Source organism: Elephas maximus, chromosome X (genome assembly GCF_024166365.1).
Source record: "Elephas maximus indicus isolate mEleMax1 chromosome X, mEleMax1 primary haplotype, whole genome shotgun sequence".
NCBI lineage: Eukaryota > Metazoa > Chordata > Mammalia > Proboscidea > Elephantidae > Elephas > Elephas maximus.
In genome coordinates, this window is record NC_064846.1 from 20624577 (window position 1) to 20641223 (window position 16647).

The 16647-nt window shown below is 42.7% G+C and overlaps 1 pseudogene; it reads left to right on the forward strand.

The window, feature by feature from the left end:
* Positions 1 to 5223: 5223 nt before the first annotated feature.
* On the forward strand, positions 5224 to 15753 carry LOC126069555 (zinc finger protein 449-like; annotated as a pseudogene).
* Positions 15754 to 16647: the final 894 nt, after the last annotated feature.

Below are 16647 nucleotides of genomic sequence, written 5' to 3' on the forward strand. Positions count from 1 at the left end.
TTGCTGAGTAGTATTCCAGGGAATGGATGTTCCACAGTTTTGTTGTTTTTTTAAACTACTCACTCAATGAAAGATGTCTTTGCTGCTCCAGTTTTTGGCTATTATGGATATGTTGTTGCTGTTAGGTGCCGTCTAGTCAGTTCTGACTCACAGCAATCCTATGTACAACAACATAAAACACTGCCCGGTCCTGTGCCATCCTCACAATCATTGCTATGTTATGGATATAGCTGCTATAAATATTCATGTACAGGTTCTTGAAACAAAGTTTTCATTTCTCCGAGAAAAAAATACCCAAGTGTACAATTACGGCTTCATATGATAATTACATATTTAGTTTGATAAAAACCGACAAACTGTTTTCCAGAGCAGCTGCACTGTTGTACATTCCCACCACAAAAAAACATTCCCACCAGCGAGGTACAAATCCCACTTCTCCACATCCTTGCCAGCATCTGGGGTTGTCACTGGTTTTTAATTTAGCCGTTATTTCGGAGTGTAGTTGTACCTCATTGTGGTTTTCATTTGAATCTTCCTCTTGGCTGATGATGTTCTACATCTTTTCATGTGCTTGTTTGCCACCTGTATATCCTTTTAGGTGAAATGTCTTTTGCCCATATTCTAATTGGATTGTTCAGGTTTATTTGTTTGTTTCTTTGTTTTTATTGTTGAGTTCTAAGAGTTCTTTATAAAAAATGCTAGTTCTTTACAAAAGATACTAGTCCTTTTTTTTGAATGTGTGGTTTACAAATAGTTTCTCCCAGTCTGTAGCTTTTCTTTTTGTCCTCTTTTCCCGGGGTTCTGCAGAGCAAAAGTTTTTCACTTTTTATGAGGTCTAATTTATCTTTTTTTCCCCCATTACGGATTTTTTTTTTTTTGCTGTCAACTCTAAGAACTTTGCCCAGCCCTAGATTCTGAAGATTTTCTCCAGTGTTTTTTCCTAAAAGTTTTATAGTTTTACATTAAAGTCCATGATCCATGTTGAATTAGCTATTCTATAAAGTGTGTGGTTTAGGTTGTGGTTTATTTATGTCTTGCTTATGGATTTCCCATTTCTTCAGAAAAATACCTGTTGCTGTCAAGTCCCTTCCAACTCATAGAACAGAGTAGAACTGTCCCATAGACTGTCCAAGCAGTGGCTGCTGGATTTGAACAGTAGACCCTTTGGTTAGCAGCCAAGCTCTTAACCACTGTGTCACCAGGGCTCCACTGCTTCAGCACCTCTTGTATAAAAAGGTTAACCTTCCTCCATTAAATTGCTTTTGCATTTTTTCCCCCAAAGATCAGTAGGGCATATTTGTGTGCATTGGTTCTTGAGTTCTCTATCCTGTTCCATTGGTCTTGGTGTCTGTCCCTCTGGCAATACCACTATGTCTTGGCTACTGTAGCTATACAGTAAGCCTTAACATTGGGTAAAGTGGTTCTTCCCACTTGACTCTTTGTCAAGATGGTTTTAGCTATTCTAGGGCCTGTACCCCTCCATGTGAATTTCAGAATAAATCTATGTCTACAAGAAGATTTGCAGACATTTTGATAGGAATTACATTAAATCTATACATCAATTTGGGGAAAATTAACATCTTTACTGTGCTGAGTCTTTCAAGCCACGAACATGATATGTCTCTCTAATTATTTAGGCCCTCTTTGCTTTATTGAATCAGCTTTTTGTAATTTTTAGCATACAGCTCCTCTACATTTTTTTTAGGAGTATGCCTAAGCATTTCCTTTTCATTGGAGCAATTGTAAATGGCATTGTGCTTTCAATTTCGATTTCCAGTGTGCTTCGCCAATAAAACATTAAAAGTACCTGTAACTTTATATTGTCCAAAAGGGGCACCAAAAAAAACCCAAATCCATTGCCATTGATTCGGTTCCAACTCATAGCAACACTGCTATTGATGTCTCTGAAATCAGGGAACGAGTAGAACAATCCAGCATTTAAGTCTTTTTGTCTTTTCCAGGGCAATGACAATCTCTCGAATTCAGCAGAACACCCACAGAATATGCAAATACACAACACATACTACATGTGTTGTTGTTGTTGTTAGATGCCGTCGAATCAGTTCTGACGCATAGCGACCCTATGTACAAAAGAATGAAACGCTGCCTGGTCCTGCGCCATCCTCACAATCGTTTTTATGCTTGAGCCCGCTGTTGCAGCCACTGTGTCAATCCACCTTGTTTGAGGGTCTTCCTCTTTTCCGCTGACCCTGTACTTTGCCAAGCATGATGTCCTTCTCCAGGGACTGATCTCTCCTGACAACATGTGCAAAGTATATAAGACGTGGTCTTGCCATCCTTGCTTCTAAGGAGCATTCTGGTTGTACTTCTTCCAAGACAGATTTGTTTGTTCTTTTGGCAGTCCGTGGTATATTCAATATTATTTGCCAACACCACAATTCAGAGGCATCAGTTCTTCTTCAGTCTTCCTTATTCATCATCCAGCTTTCTCATGTAAATGAGGCAACTGAAAACACCATGGCTTGGATCAGGCGCACCTTAGTCTTCAAGGTGACATCTTTGCTTTTCAACACTTGAAAGAGGTCTTTCCCAGCAGATTTACCCAATGCAATGCGTCATTTGATTTCCTGACTGCTGCTTCCATGGCTGTTGATTGTGGATCCAAGTAAAATGAAATCCTTGACAACTTCCGTTTTTTCTCCATTTATCATAATGTTGCTTATTGGTCCAGTTGTGAGGATTTTTGTTTTCTTTATGTTGAGGTGTAATGCATACTAAAGGCTGTGGTCTTTGATCTTCATTAGTAAGTGCTTCAAGTCCTCTTCACTTTCAGCAAGCAAGGTTGTATCATATGCATATCACAGGTTGTTAATGAGTCTTTGTCCAATCCTGGTGCCGTGCTCTTCTTCATATAGTCCAGCTTCTCAGATTATTTGCACAGCAGGCATATTGAACAAGTATGATTAAAGGATACAGCCCTGACACACACCTTTCCTGACTTTAAACCACACAGTATCCCCTTGTTCTGTTCAAACGACTGCCTGTTTGTCTACGTACAGGTTCCTCACGAGCAAAATTAAGTGTCCTGGAATTCCTGTTCTTGGAAATGTTATCCATAATTTGTTATGTTCCGCACAGTCGAAAGTCTTTGCATAGAAAATAAAACACAGATAAACATGTTTCTTGTATTCTCTGCTTTCAGCCAAGATCTGTCAGACCTCAGCAATGATATCCCTCACTCCACATCTTCTTCGGACTCCAGCTTGAATTTCTGGCAGTTCCCTGTCAATTTACTGCTGCAACCACTTCCGAATTATCTTCAGGAAAATTTTACCTGTGTGTGATATTAATGACATCGTTCAATAATTTCCACATTCCATTAGATCACCTTTCTTCGGAATGGGCACAAATATGGATCTCTTCCAGTCGGTTGCCAGGTAGCTCTCTTTCAAATTTCTTGGCTTAGACAAGTGAGCACCTCCAGCACTGCATCCGTTTGTTGAAATATCTCAATTGGTATTCTGTCAATACATACAGTCTCGTTTTTCGCCAATGCCTTCAGCGCAGCTTGGACATCTTCCTTCAATACCATCGCTTCTTGATCATATGCTACCTTCTAAAATGGTTGAACATCGACCAACTGTTCTTAGTACACTGACAGTGTATTCCTTCCATCTTCTTGTGATGCTCCCGAGGTTGTTCAATATTCTGCAGATAGAATCCTTCAATATTGCAACTGGAGCCTTGAATTTTCTCTTCAATTCTTTCAGCTTGAGAAATGTCAAGTGTGTTCTTCCCTTTTGGTTTTCTAACACAGGTCTTTGCACATTTCACTATAATACTTTGTCTTCTCGAGTCACCCTTCGAAGTCTTCTGTTCAACTCTTTCACTTCATCATTTCTTCCATTCACTTTAGCTACTCTACATTCATGAGAAAGTTTCAGAGTCTCTTTTGGCCTTCTCTTTCTTTCCTGTCTTTTTAATAACCTTTGCTCTCTTCATGTATGATGTCCTTGATATTATCCTGCAACTCATCTGGTTTCCTGTCATTAGGGTTTAATGTGTCAAATCTATTCTTGAGATGGTCTCTAAATGGTGGTGGGATATGCTCAAGGTTGTATCTTGGCTCTCGTGGTCTGGTTTTAGTTTTCTTCAGCTTCAGCTTGGACTTGCATATGAACACTTGATGGTCTGTTCAGCAGTAGACCCCTGGACTTGTTCTCACTGATGATATTGAGCTTCTCCATTGTTTCTTTCTACAGCTTTATTCCATTTGATTCTGTGTTTTTCGTCCATTGAGGTCCACACGTATTGTCGCCCTTTATGTTGAAAAAACGTATTTGATGTGATTAAGTCATTGTTCTTGCAAAATTCTATCATGTGATCTCCAGCCTCATTTCTATCATCAAGGCCATATTTTCAAGTAATGATCCTTCTTTGTTTCTAACTTTCACATTCCAATCACCAGTAATTATTTCTGCAGCCTGAAATGGACCAAAGAGGCAATCAAGATGCACAGATGCATTGATAATACTACATGCAAGGTATTTATATTAAATAAATTTGTATCTGAGGACACTCGATTGTCATGTGGTTTGTCAGGTCTGACCCTAGGCAAATACAAGACTTACCTAGAAGGCCCCAGCGGGGAAGCTGCCCCTCCCCAACCAGACTTGGTTCACAGCCAATTCATGGCAGCCTCTGAAGGGAGTTGCAGTCAAGAACTCAGCTATGATCCTCTCCCGAACTAGCCATGCTCTTGCATTTCTGCTGCATGGTGGCCTGTCTATGGGGGGCCCTCATACAGGCCCTCCTCAGGGATCTGTGGGAAAATAACAGAAGACCCAACACTCCTTTCTAAGAAATCCCAGAAGGAGAGGAGAAAGAGATTGGGGCTGAAAGAGAATTGGAAGAAATAATGGGTGAAATTTTCCCATATTTGGTGGCAAAGAAGTTCACCAATACGAGAAGTTGTTGAGACCCCAATCAGGAGAAATACAAAGCAATCTATGAGTCAGGGTGTCAGAATTTGGCTGAGAATTCGGAAATTTTAAGGACTTCTCCCAAGAAGGTTCCCCACTCAGGGAAGCTACAGACGCACTGAGCCCTCAGAACACTTGGAATGAAGTTTGCACCTGCTCCGTTACGCTGGGGCGGAAGGGGGAGGAGCCTCACCTGATTCCAACCCTCGGCCCCACCCATTCCCGCCCTTTGGGCCTGGGGGCGGGGCCGGATCCGGCGCATTTCCGTTTGCAGTTTGGCGCCCAGAGGAACCCTGAGGGAGCCGCAGCCAATCCTTCCTCGTCATCCACGTGAGTCCCGGGCAGGCGAGCGCGGGCTAGAGAGCTGTGGGCGCTGAGTTAGTGAGTTCTGTGGAGGCCGGAGGGTGTAGCCGACCTTGGGGCACGGGTGGTGGTGTCCAGGCTCCCTCCAGGCCAGGTGCGGACCACGCGAAGCGGCCCCGCCTGTCCTACCCCGGGTGGTCGGGCCTTCCTGGGATTCCTCCAGGGCGGGTGGGCGCCCGGTTCTGAGGCGGCGGGAGGCCACCGAAGAGCGCGCGGGACCGCGCCAGGCAGCAGCGTCCGATCTTAAACCAGATTTCCAACTTTTCCGGGACGTGTGCCGTTCGCCGTCCATCAGGTGCCGTCTCTGCGCACACTGTTGTATTCCTCGGTCCTGTGAGGGGGTTTGGAGCAGAAACCACCGGACCCGCGTGAAGGGGACTTTCAGTTCGGAGGGGAAGGAGCCCTGGGAGAGTCCAATCCCTAGTGGACGTGGTCGCCGCAGGCTTGGGTCGGTGAGGGGAGGGCTGGCCAGCTGTGAGGCTGAGCGGGCTAACGGGTGGGTCCACAGCCCAGGTCGGCACAGTTCCGAGATGCCCTCAGGCGACAGTGAGGTGCCTGGGCTTAGGGAGATGGAAGCTTCGGAGGAACAAGCGATAACCTTACTCTGTGCCAGGCAAGCCGCTATTCGCTTCCATGCAATTGCAGCCAGACGGCAAATTTTATGAAGTACATGTTGTTATCGTGCTCATGCTACAGCCTACTGGCACTGCATGTCAGCTAAGTCACTTCCTAGGGCACGCAGCTACCGGGTAACTGAAAGCTGGTTATCGCTCTATCCTTAAAGTTCAGGCTACCTTCATGGAAAGGGCAAAATGGGGGCAGTACGTCGATTTTGGATGAATAGGTACCGAGAGTCTGGAGCACCTTCCCCACCCCCACCCCCACGCCACCCCCACCCCATCCCCCCACGCCACCCCCACCCCATCCCCCCACGCCACCCCCACCCCATCCCCCCACGCCACCCCCACCCCATCCCCCCACGCCACCCCCACCCCATCCCCCCACGCCACCCACACCCCACCCCACCCCACCCCCACGCCACCGCCCCAACCCACCCCCGCACCGCCGCCTTGATTTCCACTGGAACAGAGCTGAAAGGTGCACAGAAACTCATGTCAAATGCAGGTCTTGAGACCTGTTGAGACGTGTGTGACCCACACCCACACCCCACAGCACCCCCACCCCATCCCCCCACCCCACCCCCACCGCCTCGCCCTACCCCCCACCCCCGCCTTGATTTCCACTGGAACAAAGAGGAAAGCTGCACAGAAAGTCATGTCAAATGCAGGTCTTGAGACCGTTGAGACGTGTGTGACCTGCCTCTATGACCTCAGAGATAGCCCTAAGAATATTTTAATGAAAGCCTCTTGGAGTGTTATTGCAGGGAGTCTGTAAGGAGATGTTAGGGGAACAGCACATACCTGGAGGTGAGAAGAATGAGGGGCTGATGATTTGCTGTTCTTGCAAAGCATTGCTCCAGCTAAGGTCCCTTTGATTGAAGGCTATTAAAGGCTACTTGATGCTAGATGGGGAGCCATAGTGGCACAGTGGTTAAGCGATTAGCTGCTAACCAAAAGGTTAGCACTTTGAATCCACCAGCTGCTCCTTGGAAACAATGTGGGGCAGTTCTACTATGTCCCATAGGGTCGCTATGAGTCTGAATCCACTTGATGGCAATGGGGTTTTAATGCTAGATGGACATTCACGTTATTCAAATGTATTGTTAGTATCCCTCCTCCATTTTTTTTTGAGGCCAATCTATACTCAGAAATGCAAAAGTGTTGGAATTAAATTTGTAGCGGGGATGCAGTCATGTATACGGGGCTCTGGAAGGACAGGTGTTCTTCACCAGAGGTCCTTGGAATTCTAGAGGAGAGCTGCCGAGTAGAACTTTCCAGTCGTGAGCACTTGAGATGTGGCTAGTGTGACTGAGGAACTGAATTTTTATTTTAAATTTTGCCTTAAATCATCACGTGGGTCTTGCGCAGTTCTAAAAGGTCCGTGGATGGCCTTGGAGAATTTGTAAACCTTATGAAATTATATGAATGTTTGTAGAGTCGGATATGTAGGTCTGTTTTTCTCCGAAGTGAGTCCACACCTTTCATCAGATTCTGAAAACCACCAGAAAGATGAAGAACTTCTGCTTTAGGACTTTGGTGAAAAGTAAGGCAAGGGAGTGAGTAAGTATGCCATCTGGTAACCACTGCTGTTTCTACTTTCTTGTATTTTCCTGTCCTCAGCTATAGGTGACTCCTGGACTGTTAGATAAGTTCTCAGCTGCTGGAAGGGAGCGATGGCTGTGGCCCTGGGCTGTGCAATCCGGGCCGCCTTGAATCATGGCACCACGCTTAAAGAGTACGATACTGAGTGTGAAGTCTTCCGTCAGCGCTTCAGGCAGTTCCAATACCAACAGGCAGCCGGGCCTCGTGAAGCTTTCAACAGCCTCTGGGAGCTTTGCTCTCAGTGGCTGAAGCCAGCGATCCATTCTAAGGAGGAAATTCTGGAGCGGCTAGTGTTGGAGCAATTCCTGACTATTCTGCCCTCAGAGATAGAGACCTGGGTGAGGCTGTACCGCCCAGAGAACAGAGAAAAAGTTCTGACACTGGTAGAAGACTTACAGAGAGAACTTGAGATACCAGAGCAGCAGGTGAGAAAAGAAGGTGGGATCTCTGTTGTCAGAGAAAAAGAAGTAGCAGAGGCAGCTGGGGCCAGCTCAGATGTCTGGTCTTTGTGTTATCCTTCAGCCCCAAGTCCGTTTCACTTTTTTCTTCTGCCAGACTCAGCATATGAGTCAGTGGTTCTGAACTCTCAGACCAAAACCCGGCCTACAACCGATACTTGGTAATGTCCCTTTAGCTATCCTGAAGTGAAATCCAGAGCAAATGTAACCTGTATTAAAAAAAAAAAAAACTTTTTATACATACATGCAATTAAAAAAAAAATCCGTTGCCGCTGAGTGAATTCCGACTCATAGTGTGACCCTATAGGACAGAGTAGGACTGCTCCATATGGTTTCCAGGGAGCACCTGGTGGATTCGAACTGCTGACCTTTTGGTTAGCAGCCATAGGTCTTAACCACTATGCCACCAGGGTTTCCAATAAAAAAACATCAATTTAATAAATATTCCAATTTCTTGGGGCCTAATTCAACCCAGGGCCTGTTTTTGTGCAGTCATGAGATAGGAAGGGTTTTTACCTTTTTAAGGGCTTATTTAAAATAAATATATTTGACAGATCGAATCTGGCCCACAAAGACTAAAATATTTCCTGCCTGGCACTTTCCAGAAAAGAGCTGGACAACCCCTGAGTCAAGAAGATTCGAGCCGAAATCTAAAGCAACAGTAAAAAAATAAAAAAAAAAAAAACTAAGTATACACTGATAAAACTAGCTTAGTATACACTGATGGTGTCAGTGTGAGTCGGAATTGACTAGACAGTAACGCCCACCACCAACAGTGTGTATGTCGGTATATACTTGTTTGAGCTTGACTCCGCTGTTAGACCTAATGAAGTTGTCCGATGCTTGCATGTGTGCATAGAATCACTGTGAATGCAACAGCCAGCAATTCAGGCTGATACAGCTCAAATACTATGAGCACTGTTGCTGCTGGTCATGTGCTTTTCGAAACAAGTCTTGGTAAAATTCTGAGCGAAAATAGTATAGCCTTCCTTTGGTTTTCACAGTTGTGCATTCCTAGAAAATTCAAGTTATGCTAAAAGTATAAAGATACTTCTATTTATATGATGAAGAGAGTGAGGTTCTTGACAGGTTCTTTTTATCTATATGGATGCTTGAGGGGGAGAGTCCAAAGTTGTTTGGAACATGGAACCATTCTGCATTGTGAATATTATATCCCTGGCCGACTAGACTCCAAGAGACACCACCTGCCATCACATCCAGAACGTCTCAGAGGGGTGGGGGTGGCAGTGTCCTCTGTTGAGAACCCCCCTGTGAAACCTCTGTCTGGGGAGGCTTCTGGCTGAGCCCAGGCCAAGATCTTTGGGAGAAGGCACGCAGTGCTTCTAGGTGGGCATATGGGGTGCTGCAGCATGTGGGTTGGTGAGGCTCTGCAGTAGCTATGAGCATCAGGGCAGGTGTCCCGCCCTAACAGGGGTCTTCCGAAGTGATCTTCTGCCCTAGGAAGGACGGAGTTTGTAGTTCCCCACCTTTCTGTCTCTTCTGGGATTTGCCGATTAATTTAGATTTTAGCATCGTATGGTCTAGACTTGTGCTGCCCAGTACAGTAGCTGCTAGCCACGTGTGGCTCCTGAGCACTTGAAATGTGACCAGTCCACACTGCCGTATGTGTAAGTGTAACATGCACAAGAGAACGCAAAGGCTTAGAATGTAAGATACCTCATTAATAATTTATATTAATTACATGTTGAATTGATGACATTGTGGATATACTGGGTTAAGTAAAACATGCTATTAAGATTGACCTCTGCTGTTTCTTCCTATTGTTTTTGTATGGCCACTAGAAAATGTAAAATTACATGTGTGGCTCCCATTATACGCCCACTGGGCAGTGCTGGTCTAGACGTCAGAGTGATGGGTTCTGTCATTTGCCCCAGGTTGGTAGGCAGGAAATGCTCTTGGAAGAACTGGCACCAGTGGGAACGACACATATACCACCAAACATCCAACTGGACTCACCTGAGTTCCACGTCCTGGGACCTTCCCAGGAGGCCACCGTGGCAGAGGAGCAGATCCCACAGGCAGGGCCACAGTACTCGAGGGATGGCGATGATAGGGAATGCCAGCCCTTTTCCGGGCCAGGTAAGGCAAGGGGCTTATGTTGCTTCTTTTGTTTCTGTTCTGAGAGAGCAAGAGCTCTCCAGGGTTGGGCCTGGGGTTAGAAACAGTGAGCACCCAATGGAAATGGACCTGTCTGAGAAAGAGGAGGAGGAGCAAATGATCTCTGGGAATAGCAGGGAACAAAGCAGTTAGAGAAAATGGGATTAGGAACCCGTTAAGCTAAGGACCCTGCTCAGAAGATTCTGCATCAGGGATTTGATACAGGCAAACTGTGTGAAATTGGATACTCTGGCTAAGGACTAATTTCCGGCAGCAAATCTTAAACATTTGGATGTGCGATGTTGTAGATCCTGAGGGTTTTCTGTCACTCTTGGGCCCTCCTCACTTGCTTTTATGTGATAAGAGCTTCAGCTTAATACTTGGAGCAATATACACTGTACTCAGAACCTTGAAAGGGGTTTCATCGCTTACAAAGTTATCAAAACCCTTGCTGTTGAGTTGATTCCAACTCATAGCCACCCTATAGGCTTTCTCAGGAGCAGCTGGTGGACTCGGACTGCCGACTTTTTGGTTAGTAGTGGGGCTGTCAACCACCATGAAGGACACAGCTATATCATTAAATCAAAACCTTTGAGAATCGTGTTTCTCAAACTGCAGTAAATGGACTGCGAAAATTCAAACCCCCTGGGGTGTGTGTTTCACAAGGGCACAGGGAATAATCTCACCTCTCAGGGGAGACTCCTCTCTCTGTTTGGTGAGGAGGGCTTGATCCCTCCAGACCTAAGTAGAGCCTGTTGGAGACTGAGTGGAAAGCACAAGATGCCGATAGTGGAATAAAAAAGAAAAAAATTTAAAATCATTGAAGAATTCTATTGATTGTGAAAGTTTGGATTGTATTCCCTGTGGGTATATATGTAATGAATATATGTGAATATATGTAATGCATATGTGAATATGTATGAATATATGTGTATATAAAAAAATAGTCATTGTAAAAGACAGAACAGAGGTAAGTATACCTTTTACATTTTAGGAACCCTTTCTGTTAACTAATAACTGACAAAATTGCATACCTATTGATGAACTGCAAACAAAAGCTAAATCCCTTTTTCAAACATGGCATGGCATAAATTAAAATATGACTGAGAACTGCATGTCTGTAAATCACTTTAACAGCCCCTTGAGAAAAGCTTTGCCAGACTTAGACTCCTGTCACTGGGAAAGGAGCTAATGGAGATAATCAAAACAAGGTTGAATAGAGGCAATTCAAGGCAGCTACTGCAATATGAGGGTCTACACTTTGTTAAAATAATGAATTTGCCTTCGATGAGAGGACAAACAAATGAAACCTTCAAAGAGAGGTCAGAAATGAAGGTCAGATATCAGATAGTATTTGTTTATGCTATTAAAATAGGATTATCACTTTCCTCCTGATCTACAGGGAATACATGTAAGGTAGAAACAAGATCTTGGAAATATTGCAGGATGAAAACTCCTATCAGGTGAAGGAAATGTTGGAGATGAAAAAAACATATTCAGGAGTTTGCAGGGCTCACTAGCAGGCAACCTATAAAACGTAGAATAGAAAAAAATTTGCATAGTGAAAACAGCAAACTGTGAGAAGGAGCTGAGCTGAATGTTATGAAACCTGTGAAGAAATGTGTTTCTGCAGTGGAATGTAATCTAAGAAAGAGGTAAGCTTAAAAAAAAACCCTCATTTGAATTCAAACCAGACATTTCCAGATGCCAGAAGTAGATAATAATATTAACATTTCCATAGGTGTAGTGGTTAAGAGTGGGACTGCTAACCAAAAGGTCAGCAGTTTGAATCTCCCAACTGCTCTTTGGAAATCCTATGGGCAGTTCTGCTCTGTTCTTTAGGGCTGCAATGGCAATAGGTGCCTGTGAAGTGGTATCTTCCTTGCGGGTTTATTTGCATTTTCCTAATGACAACTGATGGTGAGCACCTTTTCATGTGCTTATTGGCCATTTGTATTCTTATTTTGGAGAAGTGTGTATTCAGTGTTGGGAGTTTTTGATTATTCATTCAGCCTCTTGTTTTAGACCTATTGAGATTTTCTATTTCTTCTTGAGTCAATTTATATAGTTTGTATTTCTTCTAGGAAATTGTCCATTTCTTCTAGATTATCTAATTTGTTGGAGTATAGTTGTTCATAGCATTCTTTTACAGTCCTTTTTATTTCTGTAAGGTTGATAGTAATGTCCCCAGTTTCCTTTCTGATTTTAGTTATTTATGTCTTCCCTTTTTTCTTTGTCAGTCTATCTGGAGATTTGTCAATTTTATTGATCTTTTTAAAGGACCAACTTTTGGTCTCCTTAATTTTCCCTGTTTTTTTGTTGGTGTTGTTGTTGTTCTCTACTTCATTTCTCTCTGCTCCAATCTTTATTATTTCCTTTCCTTCCAGTACCCTTGGGCTTGGTTTGGTCTTCTTTTTCTAGTTCCTCAAGTTGTAAAGTTTGTTTATTGATATGAGATCTTTCTTCTTTTTTAATGTTGGTGTTTTCAGCTATAAATTTCTCTCTGAACACAACTGTCTTGGTTATCTAGTGCTGCTATAACCGAAATACCACAAGTGGATGGTTTTAACAAGGATAAGTTTATTCTGTCACAGTCTAGGAGGCTAGAAGTCCAAATTCAGGGCATCAGCTCAGGGGAAGGCTTTCCCTCTCTGTCGACTCTGGAGGAAGGTCCTTATCCACGTTCCCATGGTCTAGGAGCTTCTCTGCACAAGAACCTCAGGTCCTTGCTGCTTTCTTGGTGGTATGAGGTCCCCCTGTCTCTCTGCTTGCTTCTGTCTTTTATATCTCAAAATAAATTGGCTCAAGACATAATCCAATCTTGTAGATTGAGTCCTGCTTCATTAACATAACTGCCGCCTATGCCCCCTCATTAACGTCATAGAGGCAGGATTACAACACATAAGAAAATCACATCACATGAGAAAATGATAGACAATCATACAATGCTGGAAATGATGGCCTAGCCAAATTGATACAGATCTTTTTGGGGAACACAATTCAATTCATGATACTGCCTTCCCTGCATCCCATAAGTTTTGAGATGTTGTACTTTCATTTTCATTCATTTCCATGTATTTTCTAATTTCTCCTGTGATTTTTTCTTTGACCCATTGGTTGTTTAATGGTGTGGTGTTTAATTTACATTTATTTGTGAAATTTTCATTTTTCCTCCTTTTATTGATTTCTGGTTTCATCCATTGTGTTTGGAGAAGATATTTTATATGATTTCAATCTTTTTAAATTTATTAAGACTTGCTTTGTGACCTAACATATGATCTCTCCTGGGGAATGATCCATGTGCACTGGAAAGGTGCGTATATTGTGCTGTTTTTGGGTAGAATGTTTTATTTATGTGTGCTGGATCTGCTTGATTTATAGTGTTCAGTTCATCTAGTTCCTTATTGATTTTCTTTCTAGATCTTATATCTGTTATTGAAACTGGTGTATTGTCCACTTCCTATATTTTTATATAGTGTTCTGAAGTTAAAATTTTCCTTCAGATTAACATTAGCCAAATTAATGTTTTTTAATAATGATATTAATATTTAAAGATTGTCATATATATAGCTCTTAAATCAGTATTTTCCAAACTTTGCCAGAGATAAGGAAGAGGGAGGGATGTGGAAAGAGGATTCAAACTACAACTCCTCTCAATAAGGAGAGAGGTAGTAGAGCACAGGGAGAGAGAAATTTTCCTTGAATTTCAAATCAATACACTTCTGAACTTGAGCTGAATCAAAAATGTGAAGACAGTTTTTGCTGGTTGGCAGCCCAGTTTAGTTACCGTTTTAATCTGAACATCTCTTAACTGAGTTTTGGAGCCCTGGTGGTGCAGTGGTTAAAGAGTTTTCGGCTGCTAACTAAAAAGTTGGCAGTTTGAACCCACCAGTGGCTCCACAGGAGAAAGATGTGGCAGGCTGCTTCCGTAAAGATTATAGCCTTGGAAATCCTATGAGGCAGTTCTACTCTGTCCTATAGGGTCGCTATGTTTTTGGAGTTGACTCAACGGCAGTGGGGTCTTAACTGAAATTATTCCAGTAAACCATTTCAAAATTACCACTTCTGCCTCTCTCTCTTCACTTGGTACTAAAGAACACAGCGTTTCTCAGTTTTAATATGCCAAAGCTTTAGGTCAAATTTACTTCATTTTTTTTTCTAACCTAAATAGTTGATTATCAAAATAGATATAGAACTAATGCAGTGCATTGATATCAACACGGAATCGATTTACTCCACTTCCATAGATATGGGAAAAGTTCTTTGAGTTGAAGAGGAAAGGATCTTCCCTTCATTTTGGTTTTGTACTTACAGTTATAAAAACAATTGTCAGGGCCTCCAGATGAAGTAAACCTAATGGTGGAGGTTTAGTTACGGAGAGACTATTTTCTAAGAAATCACCCTGAATTGCAGAGAAGCCAGTAGTAACTCAAACCATCATGGTTCCGTCTCTCTTTTGGCCAGAATATCCAATACCAAACCCTGACCTGAGCTTCCCATTGGAATATAGAGAAGAAGATCCACGGGTGAAGGAATTACAGAGCTCTGAAGGAGTAAAACAATTAGGTTTCTCCAAGATAGGTAAGTAATTGCTAATTGAATAGTCGACAAGAAAGAAAAGAAAAATTCAGCTTTAATCAGAGTAATGAACTTTGAGATTCTGTGTAGTGTTTTCTATCTTCCCACTAGTGGTTTACTATAACACTTTTTATTTTCCTTGGAACACTGTGGCATCTGAAATATCTATTTCTTCTCTCAGATTTTGATATTGGGAGAGAAAGTGAAGATTCGTCAAAACAGAATAAACTAGAGAATACATGTGCATTTATTTTTACTTTTGAGGGGAATATTCTTCATGGTCCCACTTCACAAAAAGCCTGTGAAGAATTAGAAAATCAGTGGGGAAATCCCCCAAAGGAGTTACAGGTATCAAAGCTTTTAGATGATCAGAAACACTCTTCAGGAGAGAAATCTAGAGCAACAACGCAGAAAAACCTCTCAGTCTTGGACCCCATCAACAAAAGAATGCAGGAAAGGAACCTCACCGATGTTCTCAGTGTGGAAAATGTTTTGCTCAGAAGTCACAACTTGATGGGCACCAGAAAATTCATTCAGGAGAGGAACGTCACAAGTGCCCTGAATGTGGGAAAAGCTTCCTTCATGCATAGTTCAGACTTTTACAGACACAAACGATCTCATACAGGGGAGAGGCCCTATGAATGTACGATATGCTAAAAGCGATTCACTCGAAGGTCTCACCTTACAGGGCATTAGAGAACCGATTCTGAAGAAGCAGCATTTAAATGCCCTGAGTGCAAGAAAAGTTTTTGTCATGGACCAAGTCTTAAAAGACATCTGAAAACTCATACAGGTGAAAAACCTCATAAGTATTGTACTTGTGGGAAAGGCTTTATTCAACAGTCAGCTCTTACTTCGCACCAGAGAACTCACACTGGAGAGAGACCTTTTAAATGTAGTTACTGTGAGAAAAGCTTTAGACATAAGCTAACTTTAGCTATTCACTTAAGAATTCATACAGGAGAGAAGCCATACAAGTGTAGCCATTGTTCTAAAGTCTTCAGACAGAGATCAGGCCTTATTATGCACCAAGTCTCTCACTTTAGCCAAGAATTCTCTAAGAAATGTTGAGGGAAACAGGTCCTATAGAAAGTGAAACTAACTCATAAAAGTCTTAACCTACAACAGCTTATTTGTCTTCAGTGAAAAGTTTTGTTTGAGGTATAGGAACAGCTCCCCCCCCGCTTTTTAAACCCATCGTCCAAGGCATATGAGTTCTAGAGTATCCACCTACTTTTGCAACTGTCCTAGAGTTGATTTGTTATGTCTCTAGAGCTCTTATTTCTTCATTGCAATGAAAATTTTTGTGCCCCAAGCCAACCATATCATAGGTGTAATTGTAAAACATATAAATGATGACATTCCTCTCAGGTCTGCAGTCAATATAACATATTCCCAGTAACCGTAGATGTGACCAATTGATGTGAATCTATGTATTATTTTAATTAAGTGTGACTGTATATGTCCTTCTTGTTTCAATCTCATTAACTAATAGTTTGAACAATTTAGAAGTGCATCCCTGAACTAGCAATAAGCACTGCAGTTGACTCCCCCTACCCCAAGTCAGAATCAGTTTACTCCTTGCAGCCATGGTGCTGTGTTTATTCATTACTTTTCAGCATTTAACACAGTCCATTTTAGCTTGTAGGATTACTTGCAATTATAATACGAGCTGCAACCCCCCAGTCCATATCATAAACACACGTGACTGGATTTGTGTAGGATTGAGAACATCTATTCGTATCTTCATCTGTTAGCCCCCAAGAAACCTACTGCTGTCAAGTTGATTCGAAGTCATGGCGACCTCATGTGTTACAGAGTAGAACTGCTGCATAAGGTTTTCTTGACTGGAATCTTTACAAAAGCAGATCGCCAGGCCTTTCTTCCACAGCACCATTGGGTGGGTTCAAACCACCAACCTTTAGGTTAGTAGTCAAGTGCAAACCATATGTGGCACCCAGGGTC